We start from the raw sequence: 26,403 nt of genomic DNA on the forward strand, positions 1-26,403 counted from the left end.
TTTTTTTACTTTTTCAGCAGTCAATTACTGAAAAAAGAAAGGAGATGTTTTCAAGGCAGTCACAAATTTGTTTCCAAACAGAAGACTCCAACACTCTCATATGCAGAGACTAAAAGTCGAACCTATTTCTTCATGACTACATGAACATGAAAAAGATTTGGATTGCCTTCCAGGAAACGCTAGTTGCATCTTCAAAAACTATCAGGCCTAGCTTTATTAGACATTAATCTTTTAAAGCTGCTCCTGACCGTCAAAAGAGATTCTGCAATAAACCTAATGATGGAAGGCTAATTAGGCAGAGAAAGTCCTGATACTTAAGAACACTCTTAATGACTGTGAAAACGAATGTTTTTCTAACTAAGAGTGCTTGAATGGCAACATCAACCATGCAGTGAATAATATGAATCTATTTAAGATTCTGAACCCTACTTGCTCTGTGTTTCATACTTAGCCCTCAAACTTCTCAGAAGATTTAGTACCCTTTTTATCCAAGCAGAAAAAGAGTCATATACTTATTGTGAGAAAGTGGTTTATTAGTTGGGGTGGATAAGTGTCCATAACAAGCAATACAATCTCTCTCTGATCCATTCAATTGTTCACTAATTTAAGTCTGAGCACAACCTCCTGTAACTTTGGTACAGGGAAGACAGGCTTAACTTAGAGAAAGTATGTAAAGTATTTAGGATCAAAAACATGAAACAATATGAATGAAATTCTTCTTCAAGCGGGCCAAACCTGAAATTCATTCTGACTCTGTTGAACTGACAGTCCGATAATCATCACGGTCAGCCCCCTTGAAGCTCTTGACCAAACTTATTGAAAAATGTCCAAAATTTCTTTTGGTGCCCAAACAACTACAGGAGTACATTTTCATGGCCCTCAAGCCCAGCATTATTTTTGAGGAAGGCTGGGTGAGTGTCTAGCGTTGTGGGGTTACCAGGTTGTGGGTGCGGGTCACCCTAAGATAGTCTTAGCTTCTTTCTGACCAGTGAAGTAATTGTTTCTAGACCCTGACCTACCTACATTTTTAGTAGTTCCTATTTACATTACTGCAAACAAGCTCAAAATCCAATATGCCATTGCAAATCTAAGATTGTGAAGATCTTTGGCCACACTAAACTTTGGCTCTGGAAATGGGCCTGTAAGTGCGCTATGGCAGTCCTAGTGTCCTCCAACATCTAACAGTAAATTCCAATTTCCAGCAAGCCCTCTACCCCCAAAAAACCCAGAGACAGAATTCTGGTAGGACAAGAGCAGGGTCCTTCAGCATCCAGACAATGGAATACACAAGAATTGTCCTGGCATACTGTTCTCTCCCTTTAAAGGTCCCCAAAGTGTTACATGTAGCCCAACAGACCTGTCCAGCAGGATTTTACACTGTGGTCTCAACAGATTGACTACAGCCCATACCCTGCATATACTATGGCGCTCAGAAGAGTCATCGCTCCACATTCAGCTCAGCCTATTTATTTTGTGCTTTTGGGAGGAAGTTCACACCTCTTCCAGGGCTGGCCACAGGCTGGGAATTGACAGAGATTAAGGCATGTTAGCCTTATGACAGATCAGGCAAGTAAAATATAACTTTCTAAAAGTTACTTTTCCTTAATATTTATTGCTGTGATATTAGTCTTTTAATAGTGCCCTAATTACCTTTGAGGGTATCTGTGCACTCTGTAGCAGGTGTGGGATGCCAGCCCTGGGGATTACTTGAAAAGTCAAGACTTTAGCATCTTGGAAAAGTCAAGAAGAGCGGAGGTAGTGGTGATATGTTGTGGGTGGTAATTCCAGGCTTTAGGAGCCAGGTAGGAGAAGATGAGTCCTACTTCTCTGCTTTTGTGTATGCATGGTGTATGCGATCGTGAGACACTAGCCGAGTAGAGGTGTCTGGAAGGTTGGTGGAAGACAATGTGGCTGGTCAGATAGGAAGGGCGAGTGTTGTGCAGAGCGTTGTAGGTGTTTATAGTGTGCAAATGTGTGTGTTGAGAGCCAGTGGAGTTCCATAAGGTGTGGTGTGATGAGGACTAATTGTGATGTGGAAGGTTGAGGACTACTCTGGCTGCTGCATTTTGGACAACCTGCAGTGTTCTTGTGAGGAGTTTGTTAATCCCTGTATAGCAAACACAACAAGAATATGGACGGAGTGCTGAAATATTTCAACCACTCACCCTCACTTACAGATCTGTGTTTAATCCATTGTTCTTTATCTGACTATGCCACCCCAATTTGGACCTAGCCATATGCAAATCAGTCTTGAACCTGTTCCTCATGGGAACAGTACAGCCCGAACTGCCAGGCCAGGTCCTCCCTGGACCGGAAAACAAGCATCCTGGGACCGGTTTCGCTGTATTACCCCTCATCAGTCAGGCTAGCTTTAATCCAGTGGCACAGCAAGCAAGGGACCCATGTCTGGGCATACCCTTGGCAACTTAGGGCGAACATAGCAAACACAACAAGATGATGGACGGAGTGCTGAAACTTTTCAACCACTCATCCCCTATCACGGATCTGGGTTTAAACAATCGCCCTTTTGCTCACTATGCTACCACAGTTTGGACTGAGCCATATGCCAATCAGTCTTCACCCTGGTCCTCATGGGTACAGTCCAGCCCGAACTGCCAAGCCATAACCTCTGCTCACCCCTTGGTAGCATGGCACAAGCAGACAAGCTTATCCCAAAGGAAATTTGTACTTTAAACACACAGTAATACAATGAAAACACCACCAATAGACACCTCCAAAGTTTAGAAAAATAAAGTGTCATAATATAAACCAAGCAAGACCAAAATGACAATAATCCAACATACATGTGTCAAGATATCACTTCTAGAACAGTTACTTCAAAAGTAGCACTAGCAGAAACAAATCACTCCACTTCAGGCTATTATAATATAGCACAGGCAGAAAGCCAAAGTACGGCCCCAACTGAGAGCTGCGTGGAGTCGGGCACTGAGTCTCATGGACCTCCAAACAACAGTACCTTGGAAAAAACGGATTCAACAGGCAATGTACGGCATTGTGGAGGTGAGGTATCGCTACCGAGGCGTGAGGAAATAAATCGTTGAATCCAGGATAGGGGAAGTTAGGAGACAACGGTGTTGAGGCATCGGTTCCAGTGGCAATGCGACTTTCGAAGAGTTTGTGAAGTCACCCTCATCCGTTCTTGGCTCAGCAATCATTTGGATGCTGTTGTTGGCGGTGACGGTGTCGGTGCGAGCGTTGGCATCAGTAAGGCTGATACCTGCAGGTGTCGGCAGGTGTGGAAGGGCGGTGGAGCTGCGTTGCAGGTGAGGCAGTGTGTTGTGCATTTCATAAGCGGTGCCTCCTGGCCCTGGTGAAGGTTGTAGCATCACTGGTGTGTTGGGCGTTGTTCTTCTTGATTTGCAGCACCAACCACACATTTCTCAGGGACCAGGACCAGGAATGGGTGCCCTTTTGAATGCAGGAGTCCAAAGAAAAGTCCAGGTGCTGGCCAGTGGGTTGCAGATGAAGTCTTTGTGTCACTGAGACTTCCGAACTGGAGGCCAGCAAACACAGGCCCTAGGAGACTCTTCTTCACATAGGTTCACAGCAAAGTTCCAGTCTTTGTTTTCTACTTGGCAGAAGACCAAACTGCAGGCTAACCCAGCAAAACACACACAGTATATTGGCTGTACTCCTCCTTACAGCTCTGCAGCTCTTCTCCTTGGCAGAGGTTCTTCTTGTGTCCAGAAGTGATCTGATAACCTGGAGTTTGAGGTCCAATGCTTATACCTCATGTTCTCTGTGTTCTCTTTGTGGCAAGGGTCTCTGAGCCCAGTCCAACCAGTTCTGCCCTCTCTGTCCCAGCTTATCTACAAGAGGTGGAGGTAGCATTGTGGAGAGGAGACACTGCCCAGTAAAAACTCCTTCCGTCACTCTAAATGCAGACCGGGCCTATTCATCTGAACTATTAGTCACTTGGGAAAGGCAGGACACACCACAACCCCCTTGTGGCTGTCTACAGTAAATTCAAGTAGATTCAAGCAAGCCGGGCCGACGACGCCTGAAATGGCAGAAACCGGTCCCCGGAAGCTTGTTTCCTTCCCAGTACAAGAATTGGCTTGGTAGTTTGGTTTGCCCTGTTCCCATCATGCACTGGGACAGGAACAGACTAATTTGCATATAGCCAAGTTCTGAGCTGGGATGGTGCAGTGAGCTAAAAAACGGTGATGGATCAAGCCCTGATCTTTGGACTGGGTAAGAGTGGTCTGCTTAATTCAGGCACTCTGTTCATCACCACCCCCTTTTCTGAATCATTTTGTCTACAGTAAATGCATCCCCCAGCTCCAGTCACTCCAAAACCAGATAGTTAATACACAAACAGCAGAGGCACACAGATTGGTTAAATAAGAAAATGTCTACTTTCTAAAAGTGGCATTTTCAAACACAAAATTAAAAAAAAATCTCCCTAAAAAGATATTACATTCCGAGTTCAGGGAGCCTAAACTCCATTTCTCGATCTTGTCCCAATGGAAGTTATACTTGTAAGATGTTGCAAAGCAACTCCCATGTTAGCCTATGGGACATATAGCATTTCAATAGTGAAAAACGAAATACACAGTAGTTCACTATCAGGACGTCACACACACCATTACATATCCTACCTTTCACATACACTGCATTCTGCCCATGGGGGTAACGTGGGCATACCTGAGGGGTGCCTGACATTTAAGAACAAGGAAGGTTAGGGCCGGGAAAGTGGGTGCACTTGCCTGGTCGACATGGCAATTTAAAACTGCACATGCAGACACTGCAGTGGCAGGTCTGAGATACATTTACAGGGCTACTCATGTGGGTGTCACATTCAGAGCTGCAGGCCAACTGGTAGCATTTGATCATAACAATTTCCCTAGGGAGCACTTGCACTTTGACACTGATTAGCAGCGACAAAGAGCCCATACATTCTAAGCCAGCAAAAAACGAAATCCAGCATCCTCTCAAAATTACAGGAGACAGATGCTTAAAGTCAGGGGAAACCACACCAAGGATGCCATGTCTAACAGTATACATGTATTATATGTTGTTGATGTTAATAATTTTTACATTAACTCTCCTCTATAGGATTGTTTCCTTAATTTAATTTGTTCTGTTATGATTGCTTACCCTGATTCCTAGGTAAATTATAGAACATTCCCTTCTTGAAGAATACACACAGTTGTAGGTTTGCAGCAGTATTACTGTGATTCTTTGTAAATTACTCGAAAGTTGAGAATATACTGTAAACATGGGACTAAACCTACAGGGATAGATTTCAGACTTTTAAGCAGGGGGTCACAGTAGGGTTTTTATTGGAATTGGCATGGTTCCTCGGTTAATGGTGTACCTTTTGAAAGTGCAAACGCATAAAAATAGGAGCTCGAATCTTCACTGAGCCATCACATATGTTCATGATACGGCCTCTGCTCTGTAAAGGCAGCCATCAGTATTTTTAGAACAAAATAACTATTGCCTTTATTCAATACTGCAATGGTCATAAAACAAGAGACCTCTAAAAGGTGTTCGCAACTGTCATAGTTTCACAATTCATCAGTTCAAGGTCCTTACTTTGTCACTGCACTGCCTAGAACAGAAGTGACGCCTGACAGTGAGGCACAATACGCACGCAGACATGTAAAATGACATGAATATACAGAAATTAAACAAATTAACCTCTGTTAACAACTCAAAGCATGCTCATCTGTTAATTTTTCTTATAGTTAACTCGCTGTCATAGAGGGCTAACAATGGCAGCAATTAACTCTGTCACAGAGAGATGTCACAGATTGAATGGGTGCTAACAAGAGTCCCATTGTTTCCCTGCGCTGTCGCTCTGGTATTTAACACCGATTGGGCTATGCTACACTGCACATTTTTGGAATAACGCGAACAGGCAAATGATGAGTTGCAATTTCATTCACCTACTGGATGTGAAATCTAAAGTGTAGAAGAACGAAGGCTCAGTCATATTGGGGGGGGGGGTCTGGATGCGAGCAATGCAATTACATTTGCCCTGGAATAAACCCATCAGTGTCCATTTCCAAAGGATAAGGGGGGTGATGTGATTATTAGTATATTGTTTATGCGTGCACATGTCCCCGGCGAATAACCGGCAGGACTAATTGTTCGAGGCGCCGTCCAAAGTACTAGTAGTGTCCAATTTAGAAATCCGTATTCACGAATCCTTGCTTGTGTAGATAGGGGAGGGGGAGGGGGGGAGGGAGGAAGGAGGACATGTGCAAATTCACAAAAGCAATTTGTGCAAAAGCAAAATTGATTCATGCAGACGAAGTTAGGATGATGCCAGCATGCGATTGGTGCCGTTCAGTCAGCATTACTCATTCACAGGTTGTATTCTTATTTTTTTCTTTAATTTAGTTGTTTTCGGAAGGATGACTTTCTCCAAAAAGAGTACACAATGCAAATAATTAAAAGCATGAACTAAAATCATAAAGTAGGTTATACAAACCTTTCTTATGTATATTATGTGTATAATCTACATTCCCTTGCGGCCTCAAGAATCCAAGCATACATCTTTACATTTGTCAAAAGAAGAAAAGATACAAGGTGCTTATTTAAACATAATTCTACATTAAGACATCAGGTATCCAGTATGCCTTAGTTGCACAGTGAATCCAGGGGACTTTAGGCTACCATTTTCAGCACCAGGAAGAGGTGGCCTGTCGTAAACTGGCATTATTTCATCCTGCTGTTGTTTATGTACTTCTCAATACTTGGGTTTGGGATGAACATCGCCCTTAACCCCAAGCTTTTGGCCAGATATTGTGCTATTATTCCTGTTACTTAGCAGAGGCAAATCATCAAATAACTCAAGGAATCAATACCTTGCTCCAGGCCTTCCTTCCTTCGCAATTGCACCGATTCTGATTTTGGCATAGAATGAACAAATCGTCAAAAAATTAAGGATGTCCTCAGGCACCTATCAGTTCTCTCCTGATTCCTTTTCATCAGGACAGGTTAAATTGGCAGGAGTCCCATACCTGACAAGTACAACAAGTCTATGCTCTTGATAAGTTTCTAAAGTCATTGGGTATAGTTGTGGTACAGTGAGGTGTCAAACAGATCTGTTAGTTTGGAGGCACCAAGATTTCCCAAAATGCCTCAAGACCCCCCACCTGGCTTTGACCTGCTATTTGACATACTCATGGCTTAGTTTTACTTTAGGTGTTGCTCCTTTAAAATAACTGCTAATCCGGGATTTCTAGCTTCTGATTGCCACCTGTCTTTGAGCCTTGATGGCTTACTCAGTTTTTCATGTTCTCTCCATGCTCTACCAACTAGTTAATTGATTGAAGATGCAGTACAATTGGTCTATTGTAAAGGTGCCGATCTGCATCAGGTCTGGACATAACTATGGATTATGTCCATTTCCGGGGACTTTGGGGGGTAGTCTCACTGTAAGAGGACAGTTCTTTTTCCAAAACGACCTTGCAATTGCGATTTTTTTCAGCATTTTTGTCTAGTTTCCATAATTATGCCTTGATTGTGATCTGGGTGCCTACCTTAGCCTTGTCTACCTTGCTGGTAAGAGAGGAACATTTCTTACCATCTGCCATGATAAAGGGGTGGATTGAATTATATCATACCTCAGATTTCTTCAAGACACCTTCAACACGTAATTTGAAGCCCAATTTGCTAGATACTTTTGGAGCTCAAATAGGGTAGGAAGCATATTTCTTCCAATTTTGTGGCTTCCAGAACAAATGGCCTAAGATTTTTCATCCTACTCCCGAAGAACATTGTCTAAGACTTATGACATTTATTTTAAGACTATTTTCATTACAATATGATGTGGCCATTTGAAGTTGCGCTTGATTTTATATAATTACATCTCTTTCTCTCTATATATATATATGTATATATATATTTTCTTGCAGCGCGTTGTGTTATGTGAGCAAGGCCACCCGTGGGGGCCAAAACGCATCATACTGCCATGCCAATACATTAAAAACCATCGGAAAAAGCACATATCTCCGGAGTCCTTGTGGTGCATTCAGAGCACTCAATCTGGGATATATATATATAGACATTACCTACTGGCGATAGCCAGTAGTTATATATAGTTAGGATTTTTTCTCTATGGGATTTCTGAAAATTCTATGTCTAATAACTTTGGCGTTTGTTGACGGAATTGGCTGAAATGTTCAGGAAAATGGCACATTTTGTTTCTGAGCAGCCCCTGAAAATTTGGGGGGGTTTCGTCAAGCGGGGGCCGAGAAAAAAGGGGGGTCCCAAAACGTGTTTTTAACATTGAGTTTTCCATAGGGCGGTTGGACTCACTTTTAGCTCGAACGGCTGAATGGATTTCCACAAAACTTGGCAAAATTGTAGGGACTGGTAGCCCGATGTGCCTTTGCTATGTCTCAGATATATGCTCCAGTGGTTTTTACGAAAATTAACTTTGAAAAATATATATTGGGCTACATTGGGCTATATATATGTTGGAGCCCAATGTAGCCCAAAGTAGCCCAATGTAGCCCAATGTAGCCCAAAGATGGCCACCAGAGACAAAAGAGACCAAATGTAGCCCAAATATCAGCCAGATGTAGCCCAACTATAGCCCAGTGACAGAATGTCCCAGAGTGTTCTAAAGAACAACTAGAGCGCTAACAGTCTTACTTATGACAAAAGTATGGCACACCTGAAGTCATCTTGATTGGAATAAAGTGTTAACACTTAAAACATTTAATTTGCAAAGGAACAAAATGAGGGGTTTCATTTTGCCATAGAAATGTTATATATATTACCTACTGGCGATAGCCAGTAGGTATATATAGTTAGGATTTTTTCTCTATGGGATTTCTGAAAATTCTATGTCTAATAACTTTGGCGTTTGTCGATGGAATTGGCTGAAATTTTCAGGAAAATGGCACATCTTGTTTCTGAGCAGCCCCTAAAAATCTGGGGGGGTTTCGTCAAGCGGGGGCCGAGAAAACAGGGGGGTCCCAAAACGTGTTTTTAACATTGAGTTTTCCATAGGGCGGTTGGACTCACTTTTAGCTCGAACGGCTGAATGGATTTCCACAAAACTTGGCAAAATTGTAGGGACTGGTAGCCCGATGTGCCTTTGCTATGTCTCAAGATATATGCTCCAGTGGTTTTTACGAAAATTAACTTTAAAAAATATATATTGGACTACATTGGGCTATATATATGTTGGAGCCCAATGTAGCCCAATGTAGCCCAATGTAGCCCAATGTAGCCCAAAGATGGCCACCAGAGACAAAAGAGCCCAAATGTAGCCCAAATATCAGCCAGATGTAGCCCAACTATAGCCCAGTGACAGAATGTCCCAGAGTGTTCTAAAGAACAACTAGAGCGCTAACAGTCTTACTTATGACAAAAGTATGGCACACCTGAAGTCATCTTGATTGGAATAAAGTGTTAACACTTAAAACATTTAATTTGCAATGGAACAAAATGAGGGGTTTCATTTTGCCATAGAGATGTTATATATATATATATATATTCACTGAAAAAACCATAGGTTAGAGACCATATATAGTTAGGAATTAGCATTTAAAAAACCTCAAAAATTCACTGAAAAAACCATAGGTTATAGACCATATATAGTTAGGAATTAGCATTTAAAAAACCTTATTTTACTCACACAAAACCATTGAAATTCCATATATAGTTAGTTGCACTAACTATATATCGCGCACCCGCAATCCACTGCTGATGATGTCACATATTACATCATTCATGACATGGTCAGTGACATCACTGATGACATCACTGATGACATCTCAAATGACATCACTGATGACATCACTGATGACATCTCAAATGACATCACTGATAACATCTCAAATGACATCACTGATGACATCACTGATGACATCTCAAATGACATCACTGATGACATCACTGATGACATCATCCAGTGACTGTGTGTTTCTGTAAAGTTTAAATATGTTTGATATATTGAAGAATGAGTGGATGTATAAGTGTCTGGATGAAGGTTTTAGTAGGTGCGTGACTGACTGTATGAGTGAGTGAATAAATGTGTCGTACTAAATGCATGGGTTAGTGACTAAACTGTCTGAATGTGTGCATCAGTATGTCTGTTGTGATGTAAACTGCTGCATGTGTTGATCATTAGCTATACGAGAGGTTATATGTGTTATTGATTGGTTGCCCAAGTATTTGTATGGGAGATTGAGTTTGTGTGGGGGTGGCTGGGAGGTGTGTGACTCTGTGCATAGATGTGTGAGCAGTTGATTCACTAGGTGTATGAGTTCAAGAGTGCATGTGGAAACAGCTACATGGGCGGTTGACTGTGTGCATGAGTGTATTGATGAGTGAATGGATATCTCAAAGCTACAAAACATGTCATAGTAAGTACATATGTAAAACACAGTACATGTGAGAGTTGGCATATATAAATAACTGTGCATGAGAGCCACTGAATGTGTGAGTGGCTGTATGGATCATTGTGAACTTGTATCAGGGATTGTATAAGAGAGTAAATATGTGTTAGTATATGTTTGAATAAGTAAGGTGTGTATAACTGTATAGTTGAGGAAATGGAGGTGAGATTGTTTCTTTGCATGACTGACTAGGTGTGTGAGTAACTCCATGGATGAGTGACAGTGTGTGAGTGTCTGTATACACTGAGTGTATCTAAGGTTATATTAGAGTCTGAAGAGGTTTATCGTAATAGCACAAGAATGATGTCAAATGAGATGTCATCAGTGATGTCATCAGTGATGTCATTTGAGATGTCATCAGTGATGTCATCAGTGATGTCACTGACCATGTCATGAATGATGTAATATGTGACATCATCAGCAGTGGATTGCGGGTGCGCGATATATAGTTAGTGCAACTAACTATATATGGAATTTCAATGGTATTGTGTGAGTAAAATAAGGTTTTTTAAATGCTAATTCCTAACTATATATGGTCTATAACCTATGGTTTTTTCAGTGAATATATATATAGACATATGTAGACATATATATATATATATATATATATATATATATATATATATATATATATATATATATATATATATATATATATATATATATCCACACACTTCGTTGCGCTCTGGCTTTCCGTTTCCAAATCTTTTGATGTTTTTATTTCCACAGGTACAAACAAACCAACACTTTTCGGTCTTCAGTGAGACCTTGAGACCGTGAGCAAGGTCTCATTGGAGACCGAAACGTGCTGGTTTGTTTGTTCCAGGAGTACTTGAAACCTGGGGAAATAAAAACATCAAAAGATTTGGAAACTGAAAGCCAGAGTGCGACCTATTCTTTTCCCTCTGGGAAGTGTGTGGAAATTTACGGCAGCCGGGCTCAGTCGCGAGGTAACGCACTGCTGACAGAGCGCCATGCCAGCGAAAGGAGCCAAAGGAAGCTGGCGCTGTTCTGTCTCGGCAGAGCTTACCTTGGTCCGATGTATCGGAAAGACTGAGCACATCACTACACGACTGTAGGAAAACAAGCGGTGTCGGAGTCACTGAACTCCGCATTGGGCGGGACACACTGCTGGTCTCGCCCCCGTGGATGATATGCCGGAAGGTGGTGATTGTGCAGTTTGGGGATGCGAGAAGCCTCGCTGATATGGTTGGCAGCTCGGGACACTGGGTGAGAGCTGCTCGAGGGGTCTCCTGGTTCCGCTGCTCCGCGGTGGTCCCTGCAGGAACATTGCATGCTTGGACCTGTAGTGCACTCCACCATGCAAAAACTAACAGCAGGTGGAGCCAACTTCCATTTAACTGGGACATCAACTTGCAACAGCATTTCTACTCACCCTCCCACTACATTCTGGGCGCTGATGAGGCCACATGGCCGAAATGCAAACGCCCGCTGAAATTGCCGTTCCAGATTAAAAAGACTTCATTTGTCCCCATTTTGGGCCTCTGCCTTTTTCTTCGAGGAAGGTTACTCTCATACCAATGTTGCACAGTGAGCCTGCGACGTGCATCAGAGGTCCCTGCACACCTTGGGCGAGGTCAACGCTGGCGCTGTTCTGTCTCGGCAGAGCTTACCTTGGTCCGATGTATCGGAAAGACTGAGCCCATCACTACACGACTGGAGGAAAACAAGCGGTGTCGGAGTCACTGAACTCCGCATTGGGCGGGACACACTGCTGTTCTCGCCCCCGTGGATGATATGCTGGAAGGTGGTGATTGTGCAGTTTGGGGACGCGAGAAGCCTCGCTGATATGGATGGCAGCTCGGGACACTGGGTGAGAGCTGCTCGAGGACTCTCCTGGTTCCGCTGCTCCGCGGTGGTCCCTGCAGGAACATTGCATGCTGGGACCTGTAGTGCACTCCACCATGCAAAAACTAACAGCAGGTGGAGCCAACTTGCATTTAACTGGGACATCAACTTGCAACAGCATTTCAACTCACCCTCCCACTACATTCTGGGCGCTGACGAGGCCACATGGCCGAAATGCATACGCCCGCTGAAATCGCCGTTCCAGATTAAAAAGACTTCATTTGTCCCCATTTTGGGCCTTTGCCTTTTTCTTCGAGGAAGGTTACTCTCATATATATATATATATATATATGCATATATTCCTCTGTACTTTCCCTCGTGCAGCAATTGTCACCTCCAAAACGAAAGTTGTGTCATCGATAAGGACCACACGAGAGCGTGTCCCGTTATATCTTACTCACTCCTCAAAAAGGATGACGACGCCGTGTGCGGTTTTTCCAAATTAATTTTCAGCCCCCATCAAACGCGTTTCGACTGCGGACTGCTCAGTAAGCAAGACTGCTGCGCAGTCGTAACATGTTTGATTGTGGCCGAAAATAAAAATTTAAAAAACACACACGGTGTTGTCATCCTTTTTGAGGAGTGAGTAGGATATATACATATATATATTACCTACTGGCGGTCGTCGGTAGGTAGTTATAGTCAGGATCTAGTTTCTATAGGGAAAGCGTTTTTGTTTTTGCCAATATCTTTGGCGCTGTTTGACAAATCTTCACGAAATTTTCAAAACAAATGGGGAAATCCAGTGAGCTCCTGTCCTGAAAGTTTCGGGGTTCTTCATCAAGCGGGGGCCGAGAAAAAAGGGGGTCCCAAAACACGTTTCCCCATGTTTATTTCCACAGGAAAAATTGGAACAGGCTACAGCCCAAACTGCTGAACGGAATTACACCAAATTTGGCAAAAAGGTAGCTCTTGGTTCAGAAAGCGACCTTTTTTTCCAAATGGTGTAAATCCGTTACGTAGTTCCTGAGAAATTAAAAAAAGCAAAATATTGATATCTTAGCACCGAGGAGTAGTTGTGACTCCTCCCAAGCATGAGCTGACTTCTGATTGGCTGACCACCCCAAAATAGAATGTGTTCGCAGCCATCTTGTGACTTGGTAACCGAGTCACAATAAATCAGAAAAAAGAAGATAACAATTAGAAAAGGGGGTGTTATAATTAAATGAAGGATACGTAGTCCATAGATGTATATTAGGATCACCACTTTATTCTTCAGGTAGGATCCAAGTTATGTCTAATGCTATGCCACATACAATGCCCCACCAGGAGCAGCCTCCTTGCCGCTCAGCCCTTCCACACCAATTGATTCCTTCTTCCACTCAAACACTCTCAACACTCTGATGACATCACATAGACAGAGCAGCAAGGGGAAGCGGAACAACAGAGAGGATGCATTAATCACTTACTAAATTATAACACATCCCCCCTCATATGAATTGTAAAAATACAAGCATGCGAGATCAATATACATACATGCAATATGACTAGTTATAAATAGAATGTGCGGAGGTGGACATACACACATACAAAAAGTCAACGAGCTTAAGAATAACACAAAGATTCAAAACATAAGGGTAATATTGCAACCCCTAACCACTGGGTGATACAAATACCTCAACCAAAAACAAGAGTAAATCCAGAGAAGCTAAAAGGCATTCTCTTCTTACCAAACAAGGGTAAATCCGGAAAAGCTTAAGAGCATTCACATCATTCCAAAACAAGGGTGAATCCAGAGAAGCTAACAAGCATTCTCATCTTCCCAAAACAAGGGTAAATCCAGAGAAGCTAAAAAGGAAAGGAGTCTTCTCATGTGCGCACCCGTAACGCACAGTCCAAACACCTCTCACGAGGCAACAACCATTCACAGGGTACATCCAATACAAGTTAGTCAGAGAAGCTACACAGAATTTAGCCCTCTCATATGCGCACCCGTAATGGACAGTCCAACACCTCACATGAGGGAACAACCAATTCAGAAGGTAAAACCAAAACAGGCAAATCGGAGAAGCTTCAAAAGAAGGAGTCTTCTCATGTGTGCACCCACAACGCACAGTCCCAACACCTCACAATGAGGCAAAATTACTCAAAGGCATACACTAACATGACCAGGGACACTACACTCTCTCTCCCTCTATTCATACAGAAACAAAACAAGGACACTGCACTCTCTCACCCCCTCTCATACAAATACAGAATCAGGTACTAGTGAATGGTACAATCATCACATAAGAAACATACATGAAATTGAACCTTAAGAAATGACACAATAAAAGCATTTGAGCACAAACGACAACATTATGAAAAATGCAGTGTCCCTAGAAAACAACAAGCCAAAATAAAGAAGGTAGTCACCGTTGTCAGTAAATAGCTAAAGTCTGGAACATGTGAGCCGCAAACCAAGAAAACAGTACCTTCGTTCCTTTAGGATGTTGTAAGCAGCATTGCGCCAGAGTCTCACCAGGAAATAAGATAGAACTGCATAAAGTATTCCATTGAAAAAAACCGAGCAGATAAACAGGTCGACATTGCCGCAGACGAGGAACTCTTGAAATGACTTTAAAGTCAAATGTGGATGCAGAAACAACATGCGGAAGGCACAGGAACCAGACGACCAAAAGAGTAACACCACGGAGGCAAATGCAGGAAGGACCGGTGAACGACTAGGCTGTAATAAACTTTATTGTTCACCCAAGTGAGAAGAAAAAAAAACACTTGGTTGGCAAAACTGGGTTCTTCGGTGGGATGCGCTTCATGCACGCAGCACATTGTGAGGATTGTGGCTTCCGCCAACCAAAGGATGGCGACACGCTGCAGAGACAGAGCCAGGTGGCTCACAGCACGTCTTTGCATGCAACAAAGAAAGCAAACGGCAGTGTGCTGCGCGAGAGGAAAGCGGAGCTCGCGCTGGCAACACCGAGACAGTTGAAGGTAGGAGACGGTTTAAATTATAATTTTGAAGATGTGTGGCACAGCGAAATCACAAAAACGTTGGTAATGGTAATGTTGTGACAAACACCACGCAGTGTGCACTAACACAAAAACAAACACTTATCATGAAGAGGGAAGGCTCTGTGGCACCCTCTACATGACAGTTACGATGACACCTCAGTGCAGACGCTGCTCTCCAAGACAGACACTGTGTACTCAAAGTCAGGGTATTCCCTTTCCAGCTGCAGCACAGAAAAGTGCAAAATGTGGTAAAACTCTCACCAGGCAAGAGAGTGGTAGTTAGCATCACAGCATCAAAAATTGGACAGTTGCAGAAGAGCGGTACAAAGATAATGCCAGGGAAACAGGGAGCAGTGCAGACAGGTAGACAAAGAACAGCCCTCCAAAAACAGGAGAGGCAGGCAACAAACAAGTAGGTAGGAGCAGATCGCTAATTTGGGACTGTCCAAAAGAGCAAGAGGGCACATCTCCAAGACAAGCAGGCAGTGGACAGCAGGCAGGCAGGTAGGAACTGACACCTTAGATCACTGGTAAATCGTTCCCAAAATCAAACGGGCAGAAGGAACCAACCCAAATCCAATTGTACAGTACACTCTAGTACAGGTAAGTAATATCCAGGTCACAGATGATGTTCTCTATCAACATGTTACAGGACAGGAACAGTTCAGCAAAGACAGGCAGGCTTTAAGACAACGAAGGAAAGTCTAAGACAAACTGGCACTTACTGGCTGGGGCGACCAATGAAATGGTCACTGGTGGGGCATTAGGGGAGCCAGGTTTGTTCAAATCCACAGGTTGTAATTTCTTCAGTTTTAAAAGTCAAATCTCATTGAAGTAGCACACAGGTTCTTTAAAATCGTCGCCAGTGTTACAATTAAATGAAGGATACGAAGTCCAGTGATGTATATTAGGATCACAGCTTTATTCTTCAGATGGGATCCAAGTTATGTCTAATGCTATGCCACATACAATGCCCCACCAGGAGCAGCCTCCTTGCCGCTCAGCCCTTCCACACCAATTGATTCCTTCTTCCACTAAAACACACTCAACATTCTGATAACATCACATAGACTGAGCAGAAAGGGAAAGGGCAACAACAGAGAGGATGCATTAATCACTTACTAGATTATAACAGGGGGCAGGGTACAAACACCCTGACCCCCTAGGCCTTCTTAGGGGGTCCCCAAAAACTTTTTTTTAAAACAAAATCAGCCAAATTTGCGCTGGGTGCGAGAACCTGGATAAAAAAAAAAAACAAAGCGCTGGCTCTTGGGCTTCGTTTTGTATAAGCCCCCGGGTGGGCCAGGTCCGAGGGCAATTTCCAAACAATTAGCAGGCCCCGCGGGGGCCCCCGCAGCCCCAGGGACTACCACCTCCCCGGGGTTTAAAAATAATGTGTGGGGGGGTACTGCCCCCGGCACGCTGCCCCGGGACCACCATCTCCCAGGGCATTCATTAATATGGGTGGGGAGCCTTGTGGGCCCCCCAAACTCCGGGGACCGCCACCTCCCTGCAGCTTAAGTTTAACCCTGGGCTTAGTTTGCATAGTAGCGCTACGCGTAGCTACGCGAAGTGCACTTTGCACTACGCGAACTGCTTAGTGCAATAGGGAAAATGCTGTTCGCACTGATTGCACAGTGACGCACTATGCAATCATTGCAAACGGCATCTTGCACAGTGCAAATGGTCATTTTCTGCCGCTCTAGTAGATTTGTACTCGAGCGGCAGTATTCTGCATGCAGACTGGTAGTTTCTCATCGTGAGCGGTCAGGAGCATATGCGACAGCTCGCAATGAGAAACCTGACCTCCCCACGTTGAGAATCTTGCCTGGAGGTTTATTTTCCATGCTCACGATCGGCAAGTTGATGTTGCTGATCGGGAACAAGGAAAAAGTCTTGCCGGGATGTTGATTTTGCTCGCTCGCAGTCGCCAACTTGACGCTGAGGACCGCGAGCAAGCAAAAAATGCCCGCTATGTGGTTTTGCACAGTGCTACGTGCAATTCGCGCAGCACAAACTACGCACTCTCCGCAAGCGTAGCGTAGTTCTACGTTCTACATCCAGGGTTATTCAAGTTGAATTAAAAAAAAACACCCCCCCAGGGTGCTAAATATTCAAATACTGGGGTCCGTAGCGGATCCCCGGGTCCCGGGGATCACTATTTCCCCAGGGCTTTAAACACTTGGGGGGGGGCCTTGATGGCCCTGGGGACTGCCACCCCCTAGGGCTGGATCTCGCAATGTTCCATGGTGCCCACCGTTGGGACCTTGGCGTTTGCTATGGCAGGGCGGGAGTACGGCTCCCGCTCTGCCATAGCAAAGCGAGAGCAGGAAACCTGCTCTCGCTTCCAAAAACCAAAGCAGGATTGCTTTTGCACAAGGGGAGCTGCATGTCAGCAGCTCCCCTTGTGCAAAAGCAATACCGGCTCCCGCAGAAGGCGGGGAGCCAGCAGGACCGGGGGGGTATTAGGACTCCCCCCACGGTCCCAAACGGTGAGGCCAGGCCCCGGGGATGGGGTCCGCGCGTCCAGAAGTGGCCTGGGAGGGGGGCCACGTGGACCCCCTCCCCAGCAATTAAAAAATAAAGAATGGCCGCGCTCCGGAGGATGGGGTCCCCGGGGCCAGAAGTGGCCCAGGAGGGGGGCAACGAGGCCTCCCTCCCTGTAATTAATTATTATTATTATTTTTAAATGGTAAGCCAGCTCCGGGGAATGGGGTCCCTGGGGCCAATAGTGGCCTAGGGAAGGGGGGGTCACGCGGCTCCCCTCCCCAATAAATAAAAAGGCCATGTCCCGGGGGATGGGGTCCCTGGGGCCGAAATTGACTTGTGTCCTGAGGATCACAGGACACAAGTGAACTTCATCCCTTGAGCAGCAGTGTGCCAGGAGCCGTGTTTGCAGAGTGGTGTGAAAAAGGGGCCTGGCCTTGGACCACTCTCAGCAATCCAGGTGTGTGGCATTTACTGGAGGTACCTGTTGGGCTAATTGGTCCCCAGGGACCCTCAAGAATGAAGGGGACTTAATACCCCAACTTAGAACACACCAGGAGATGCAATTGCAGAGTGGAGGGGAAAGGGGGCATGGCCTTTGTCCACCTCTCAGCAATCCCACTGTAAGGGGTAGGCTTGTTGACCCCTAAAGGACCCCCAGCAGTGGACAGGACTTCAATCCCCATCTAGGAGCATGCCAGGGAGTGCGTTTGAAGTGTGGTGTGTGAAGGGGGTGTGGCCTGAGAAGAGAACTTAGCAATCCTGCTGTGTCGGACTTACTGGAGATAATAGGAGGGGTAGTTGGCCCCCAAGGATGTCCTTGGGGGCCAACTACCCCTCTTGTTGCCTCCAGTAAGTCCAACACAGTGGGATTGCTAAGAGGTCTTCGGAGGCCATGCCCTGTTCTCCACCACTCTGCAAATGTGCCTCCTGGCAGACTATGGGATCGAGGCTGATGTCCAATTTACTCCTGAGGGACTTTGGGGGTCAAGAAGCCTTCCTGGTACCTCCTGTAAGTTCTATGTAGCAGAATTCCTAAGTGCTGGTCGGAGGCCTAGCACCCTTTCTCCACCACTCTGCAAACGCGACTACTAGTTAAAGAAATGTTTGCAATGTAATAGGTTTCACATTTGCGAGAATTAGAGCTATTGGTGTTGTAAATGCAAAAGATTTTTACTAATGTTTTCTGGAGTGGAGTGTATGTACATTGTGTGTAGTGGAATTATGTGGTATGTTGTGCAGTGAAATTATATGGATAGAAAGTATGTGGTATTTAGTGTGTAGAAATTAAGTGGAGGGGGATTATGTGTTATGGATGACCACCCACCACTTTCGTCACTCTAGGATGGGCGGAAGGGTCTCTTTCAGTCAAAGTAGCCTCCTGTTGGAATGCCCTTCCTGTCGTACTGCGCCACACCCAGGATTTCCAGCGATTCAAGAAGCTTCTCAAAACTCACCTTTTCAGCCAGGCCTACTAATCCTGTTCTAACCTCAGGTTGTTACCGCGTCGCACCAGGATACTCATGAATAATCGTAAGCGTAATAAATTCTATATAACATAACATAACATAACATGGAGAGTAATTATGTGGTATGGTAGTTTGTGTTGTGGAGTGGTAACCTCAGGTTTAGTCTTCCCCGTTTCCATAGAAGCTTAACTAGGAACTCAGTGAGACAAAAAAAGAAGCAATCACTGAGGAGCACTTGTGGACCTAGTCAGAGGTATGAGCAGGGCTACTGGAATTATGTGACTGTTTGGCTGCATTGACTTTCGCACAATTATACATTTTCTGCATTAGCCACATAATTCATCATCTGCACCCTAATCGGCAGATTTGAACAAAAAAAGCCTTGTTTCTAGCTCAAACGGTTCAAACATTAACAAAATGCAGTGACAAGTGTTACAGCGTGGTGGAAGCCCCTTTGCAAAGCTAGAATGGTCACCTGTTACTTATTGCTAAATGTGGGTGTTAAATTGGTACTAATGGTGTGCAAACTGAACTTATCTGGATGGAGAAGCACTCCTATTTTTATTTACTTTTACGCTTGTTTATGCAGATTTAAACTTTTTATTGCAAGCGTGCTGCAGAGGTAGCACGTTTGTCCCTTCCGTGCCTACTTGTTAACCTTCTATCTTAAGTGAACATGACACTCGACCTCCGTGCACTGTTGCTGATATGGTTCTAAAACTAGAACATCACCCTCTTTTTTATGTTATTTGTGAATTTATAACAGCCTTAACAACTTTAATACTATGATATCTGAACGCTTGTAAAAAGACATACAAACAATATTTTTTGCCTGCACATTTATGTCTTCGTCTTCAAAGAATCACAAAAAATACAAAGCAATATTTCCAAAGTAAATATTCGAATTTAATACACTAAACATTGTAATCTTTCATTTTTCTGATATTAATGATTCCAAATGATGCCCAATGCATTTCGAGCCCTGTTGGGCTCTTCTTCAGGAGCCTGAAAAGTTTAATTGAAAACCTTTTTTAGTCAAACATCCAATTATTGCAAGGAACATGATGTTTACCATGTTTACACCTTATGATTTAACAAACCTCCATGGCTGATAATGTATGTTTTATTGTTCGTGTGACCCTTCACCTCTCCTCAAAAGTGCTCTTTATTAACCACAAGAAACAAAACATGCTGTTATACTCACTCGGTACAACTATGATCCGAAATTCGCGTCTTTCTGGGAAACTGAACGAAAAAACCTCATATCAATAAAAACTCAATAAGAACTCTCTCTGAGCCTTCATTCTGCTGTATAAATGCCAAATGATAACGCTTACCTTCACTTATTCTTAATTCGACTCACAACTCTTTCCTGCCTTCAACTTCTCAATAACATGCTGCTCGTCACAACCTTAAAAAAGAACATGCGCTTAAATTCGGGAACTTTTGCACATGGTATCAAAGACCCTCTCCCACCTCTTTCACAGTGTCAAGACCGCCCTACATCATACCTCTCTGTGAAGAAACTCTCCCAAAATAATGCTGCCAGCCAAAACCTTCGTCTTCAAACAATCTCCGCGTTCTACAGCCTCTCTGTCTCCTTCCAGTTCCGCTTGATCAACGCACCTTCTGGCTCGAAAACTCTATCTACCCAGCGTTTCAACACTAAAAACGGACTACCCGCTACCGTCAATACAAGCGTCATCTTGGTACAGGGTTCTCGAACTACAAAACGACAATGCTGCCAAAGAGTGTACATGCAAGTGAAAAATGTGGAAAATAAAATGTGTGAAAAACGCTATTCGTGTTTCATAACAAAGCGCTTACATGGTGGTCATGGCTTATGTTTAGAACATAACAACCAACATGGAATGGCATTCAACAAATATTTATAAAATACATGCATCTGCCCTACAGATACAGGGTTACTGATCTATAACGTTTCTCATAGAAAACATGTTAAGTCTATTTTCTCATTGAGCCCCCTTGGCTCTTGTGTTTCCAATCTTTTAATCCAGTAAATCTCCCTTTGAAGAAGGGATCTGGTGAGATCCGCTCCTTCATGTAGTTTAACTTTTTCCAGTACTGAAAACTGGATCTGGGCTATGTTGTGCTTGTTCTCAATCCAGTGTCTAGCTAAATTACTTTTCATATTTTGATTCCTAATTGTACTTTTGTGTTCCGATATGCGGATTTTAAGTTTTCTCTCCGTTTTCCCAACATATAGTTTGCCACATGGACACTTTATGTAGTAAATCAAGTTGTTAGAATTACAATCACAGTCATGATGCAACGGAATTACTTTTCCTGTCCGTGGATGGTGTAAGGTTGCCCCAACAATTACATTGTGACAATGCACACAATTTGCACATCTTTTCATGCCTTTATGAACAGTTTCATGTTTCCTTGTTGGTGTCATCAAAAGTTCTTTAAGAGTTTTAGATCTGGTGAAAGCAAAGATGGGTTTTTGAAAAAAGATTCCTTGAAAATCTGATTCATTTTGTAACAGTTCCCAGTGCCTAATCACGATATTCTTAATCTTCTGAGAAGTTGTAGAAAATTTTGATTTTTTTCGTTCAGTTTCCCATAAAGACGCACATTTTGGATCATAGTTGTACAGAGTGAGTATAACAGCATGTTTTGTTTCTTGTGGTTAATAAAGAGCACTTTTGAGGAGAGGTGAAGGGTCACACGAACAATAAAACATACATTATCAGCCATGGAGGTTTGTTAAATCATAAGGTGTAAACATGGTAAACATCATGTTCCTTGCAATAATTGGATGTTTGACTAAAAAAGGTTTTCAATTAAAGTTTTGCATATGTTTAGTTTTCAGGCCCCTGAAGAAGAGCCCAACAGGGCACGAAATGCATTGGGCATCATTTCAAATCATCAATATCAGAAAAATGAAAGATTACAATGTTTAGTGTATTAAATTCGAATATTTACTTTGGAAATATTGCTTTGTATTTTTTGTGATTCTTTGAAGACGAAGACATAAATGTGCAGGCAAAAAATATTGTTTGTATGTTTATTTACAAGCATTCAGATATCATAGTATTAAAGACGTTAAGGTTGTGATAAATTCACAAATAACATAAAAAAGAGGGTGATGTTCTAGTTTTAGAACCATATCAGCAATGGTGCATGGAGGTCGAGTGTCATGTTCACTTGAGATAGAAGAATAATGGTGTGCAAGCCACTCCTGCTTCCCTCTGCACCTCTCTTGCCTCTCTCTGCATTTCTGTTGCTTATTTCTGCACATTTTTCTTTTTCTGCACTTCTCTTGTCTTATTCTGCAAATCTCTTGTTCTTTCTGCACCTCTCTTCCCTCTTTCTGCACACCCGTTGCCACTTTCTGTACCTTATTTGCTTCTTTCTGTACCCCTCTTATCTTTCTGCTCCCTTGTTGCCTCTTTCTGCACCTCTATTCCTTCTTTATGCACTTCTTTTATTTCTTATTCACATGTCTTACTTCTTTCTATACCCCTCTTGCCTCTCTCTCCACCCCCTCTTCCCTCTTTCTGCACTTCTGTTGCTTCTTTTTTGCACTTATCTTGCTTCTTTCTGCACCTTACCTGCCTCTTTTGTAACTCTCTTGCCTCTTTCTGCACCTCTCTTGCCTCTTTCTGCACCTCACTTGATTTTTTCTGCACCTCTGTTCCTTCTTTCTTTACCGGTCTTGTCTCTTTCTGCAACCTTCGTGCATCTTTCAGCACCTCTGTTGCTTCTTTCTGCAGTTCTCTTCCTCCTGCCTCTTCCTGTACCCCTCTTTCTGCACCTCTTTTGCTTTGTTCTGCACTTCACTTGCCTCTTTCTGTATCCCTCTTGCCTCTTTTTGCACCGCTGTTGGTTCTTTCTGCACTGCTCTGGCTTATTCCTGCACATCGGTGCTACATTTCTGCATCCCTGTTGCTTTTTTCTGCACCCCTCTTCCCTCTTTCTGCACCTCTTTTGCCTCAGTCTGCCCACCTGTTCCCTCTTTCTGTACCTCTTTTGCCTGTTGTTATTGTTATTGGGGTTTTATAAAGTGCCTGAATCACCCGGGGGCATCTCCGCGCTACCTAGTCCTTTTTTTCTGAAAGCGAGAGTTAGGGTACCAGAGTAAGTTTAGCGGTAGAGGAAGGCTTTAAGATGTTTCCTGAAAGTCAAATATGAAGGAGACTTTCGCAGTTCTTCCGGCAGGGAGTTCTAGTATTTTGGGCCTACATACAAGAAGGCTTTTCCTCCCAAGCGATTACGGTAGATACTTGGGATCACTAGTAGGGCTTTACTGTTTGATCTCAGATTGCAGACGGATGTCAATCTGCAGATTTTGTTTTGGAGATATTTTTGGCCAGTCTCCCTCATAGCTTTAAAGACCAAGCAGCAGGTCTTGAAAAAACCTCTTTTCTTCACCGGCAGCCAGCGCAATTCCTTTAGTAAAGGGAGTGAGGGGGTACCTGGTGTGCGGTTCAAGACCATCCTTGTTGCCGTATTTTGGATCACTTGAAGCTTTAGATCCTACTTCCGCCAGCAGTGCATTCCCGTAGTCAATCCTACTGACCACCAGGGCTTGCACCACTGTTCTGCGATGGCTCAGAGGCAATACGGAATGATTTTCCGCAGCAGTCGCAGGCTGTGATAACATGAGCTTACAATGTTACTCACATTTTTCTTCATGGAAAGGTCTTGTCCAGTTGTATACCTAAGCTTTTCACAGAGTTTGAAGGGACAGGAGCGGCCCCCAGTTCGGCTGGCCACCAGTCGTTTAGCACAATGTCCTGTTTTTTTCCAAGAAACATCAGCTCTGTTTTCTCCGGATTTAGTTGGAGACAGGACTCAGCCATCCAGCTGGAGATGGCCAACATTCCTTGGGCAAAGCGCGTTCTTTCCTCAACCAGATTTTTCCCAATTGGGAAAATCAGTTGAGTGTCTTCTGCGTATGAGACGACCTTACACCCATAATGCCGCACTATTCTGGCTAGTGGGGCCATATATATATTGAAGAGGGTCGGACTTCGACATGAGCCCTGCGGGACCCCTCTCTCCAATAGGTATTTTGACGATTTGAATGAGCCCATGATGACCTGTTGCTTCCTATCGGACAGGAAATGGACCAGCCACTTCAGTGCCTGATCCCCGATACCACAGTCCTGGAGCCTCTCCGCAGCAGTCGATGGGATACCGTATCGAATGCTGCGGAGAGGTCCAGTAGAATGAGCATCACCGATCTCCCTTCATACAATGTACGTCTGATGGAATCCGTGACAGCCAGAATGGCTGTCTCTGTACTAAAGCCTGATCGAAAGCCGGACTGCGACACGTCCAGAATGTTATTGGACTCCAAGTACTGGCTCACTTGGCTGTTAATGTGAGCCTCCAGAGTTTTTGCTAGCAGGGGGAGTAGTGATATAGGTCTGTAATTACTTAGTACTGCTGGATCGGCGGAGGGTTATTTAAGAATTGAGCGTACGTTTGCCTCCTTCCATATCATGGGAATGTAGCCACTAGCCATAGAGGAGTTAATGATCTCCTGGATGTGCGGCGCACAACTGGACGCAATCATAGCCATGACATAAGGCAGGCACACGTCACTTGGGGACCCTGATTTGGCCCTTTGCAGGTGTCGGATGACCTCCTGCAGCGAGATAGGCTCAAACTGGTTGAGGCCCATTGCTGGCTTGCAGTTGGGAGTCCCCGGTACGGCTGGGCACGGACAATAGTTTTTGGGGAAATTCTCATATATCCGGGCAATCTTCTCTTGAAAAAAAGTGGCTAGTGCTTCACACAGCTCTAGGGTTTCCACCGGCCGTTGTTGACATGCTTGTGGAGAAGAAAAGCTCTTCACTACGTCAAACAAAGTCTTTACAGAGTTCCCTGCCTGTTCAATTTGTGACTGAATAAAGGTGCATCTGGCCACTTTAATGTTGTGATGGTAACTTGCTAACGCCGTTTTGTATTTTATTTTGTCATTCTCATGTTTAGTCCTTCTCCATTTTCTTTCGAGAGTTTTGTAGGCGGATTTTTCCGTTTTTAGAATCCCTGAGTACCAAGGAGCTGAGTTACGTCTCAGTCCCTGTTTGTTATCTTTTTCCGGGATCACTGCGTCCAGAGTCTGGGTTAGAGCCTGGTTGAATTTAGCCAATAAGGACTCTGTATCGGCCTCCCCTGTTTCCTTAGCCTGCTCGTCGAGGCTGGGAAACTTTCCTACAAAAGCTTCTATATCAAGTTTCTGCCAGGGTCTAGATTTTGGGGCTTTTTGTTTTAATCTGCCTGGACGTTCGCTTTCCAAATTCACTGCCTCTGGGCAACAAAAGGAGATTAGATGATGATCCGTCCATGTCAGGGGCCAAGAGTCCCTGAATGACAGGTTTTCGTTGTTTGAGAAAATCATGTCCAGGGTATGGCCAGCTGTGTGTGTAGGGCCTTGTACTAGTTGACTCAGACCCATGTCCATCTGTGCTGACAATAAAAGCGCCACCTCCGGGTCTAGAGTTGCTTCTCCATGGTAATTAAAATCGCCCAGTAGTAGGAAACTCCTGGAGGCCACAACCTGTGTAGCGATGAAGTCTGTTACAGCACTAACAAAGTTTACTTTGGAATTTGGTGGGCGGTACAGGAGTGCGCCCTCCCAGCTGTCCAAAGTAAACTTTGTTAGTGCTGTAACAGACTTCATCGCTACACAGGTTGTGGCCTCCAGGAGTTTCCTACTACTGGGGGATTTTAATAACCATGGAGAAGCAACTCTAGACCCGGAGGTGGCGCTTTTATTGTCAGCACTGATGGACATGGGTCTGAGTCAACTAGTACTGTTTCGGCAACTCTCTTACCTCTTTCTGCAGTTTTATTGCCTCCTTCTGTATCTCACTTGCCTCTTCTTGCACCTCTGTTGGTTCTTCTGTACTGCTCTTGTTCTTTCTGCACATCTCTTGCCAATCTATGCACCCCCTTGCCTCTTTCTGTACCCCATTTTACCTGTTTCTGTACCCCGCTTGCCTCTCTGTGTACCTCTGTTCCCTCTTTCTGTACCTCTTTTGCCTGTTTCTGCAACTCACTTGCCTCTTTCTGCACTTCTCTTGCCTCTTTCTGCACCACTGTTGCTTCATTATGCACTTTCCATGCTTCTTTCTGCATTCCACTTCCTTCTTTCTGCACCCCTCATGCCTCCTACACATCTGTTGCCACTTCCAGCACCTCTGTTGGTTCTTTCTGCACTGCTTTTGCTTCTTTCAGCACCTCACTTGCCTCTTTCTGCA

General features: G+C 44.0%; 1 protein-coding gene across 1 annotated transcript in view; it reads right to left on the reverse strand.

The window, feature by feature from the left end:
* The window catches only part of DNAH11 (dynein axonemal heavy chain 11), a 3,642,058-nt gene that overhangs the window by 1,557,334 nt on the left and 2,058,321 nt on the right, over positions 1 to 26,403 (reverse strand). The window lies entirely within an intron of this gene.

Source organism: Lissotriton helveticus, chromosome 10 (genome assembly GCF_964261635.1).
Source record: "Lissotriton helveticus chromosome 10, aLisHel1.1, whole genome shotgun sequence".
Lineage (NCBI taxonomy): Eukaryota > Metazoa > Chordata > Amphibia > Caudata > Salamandridae > Lissotriton > Lissotriton helveticus.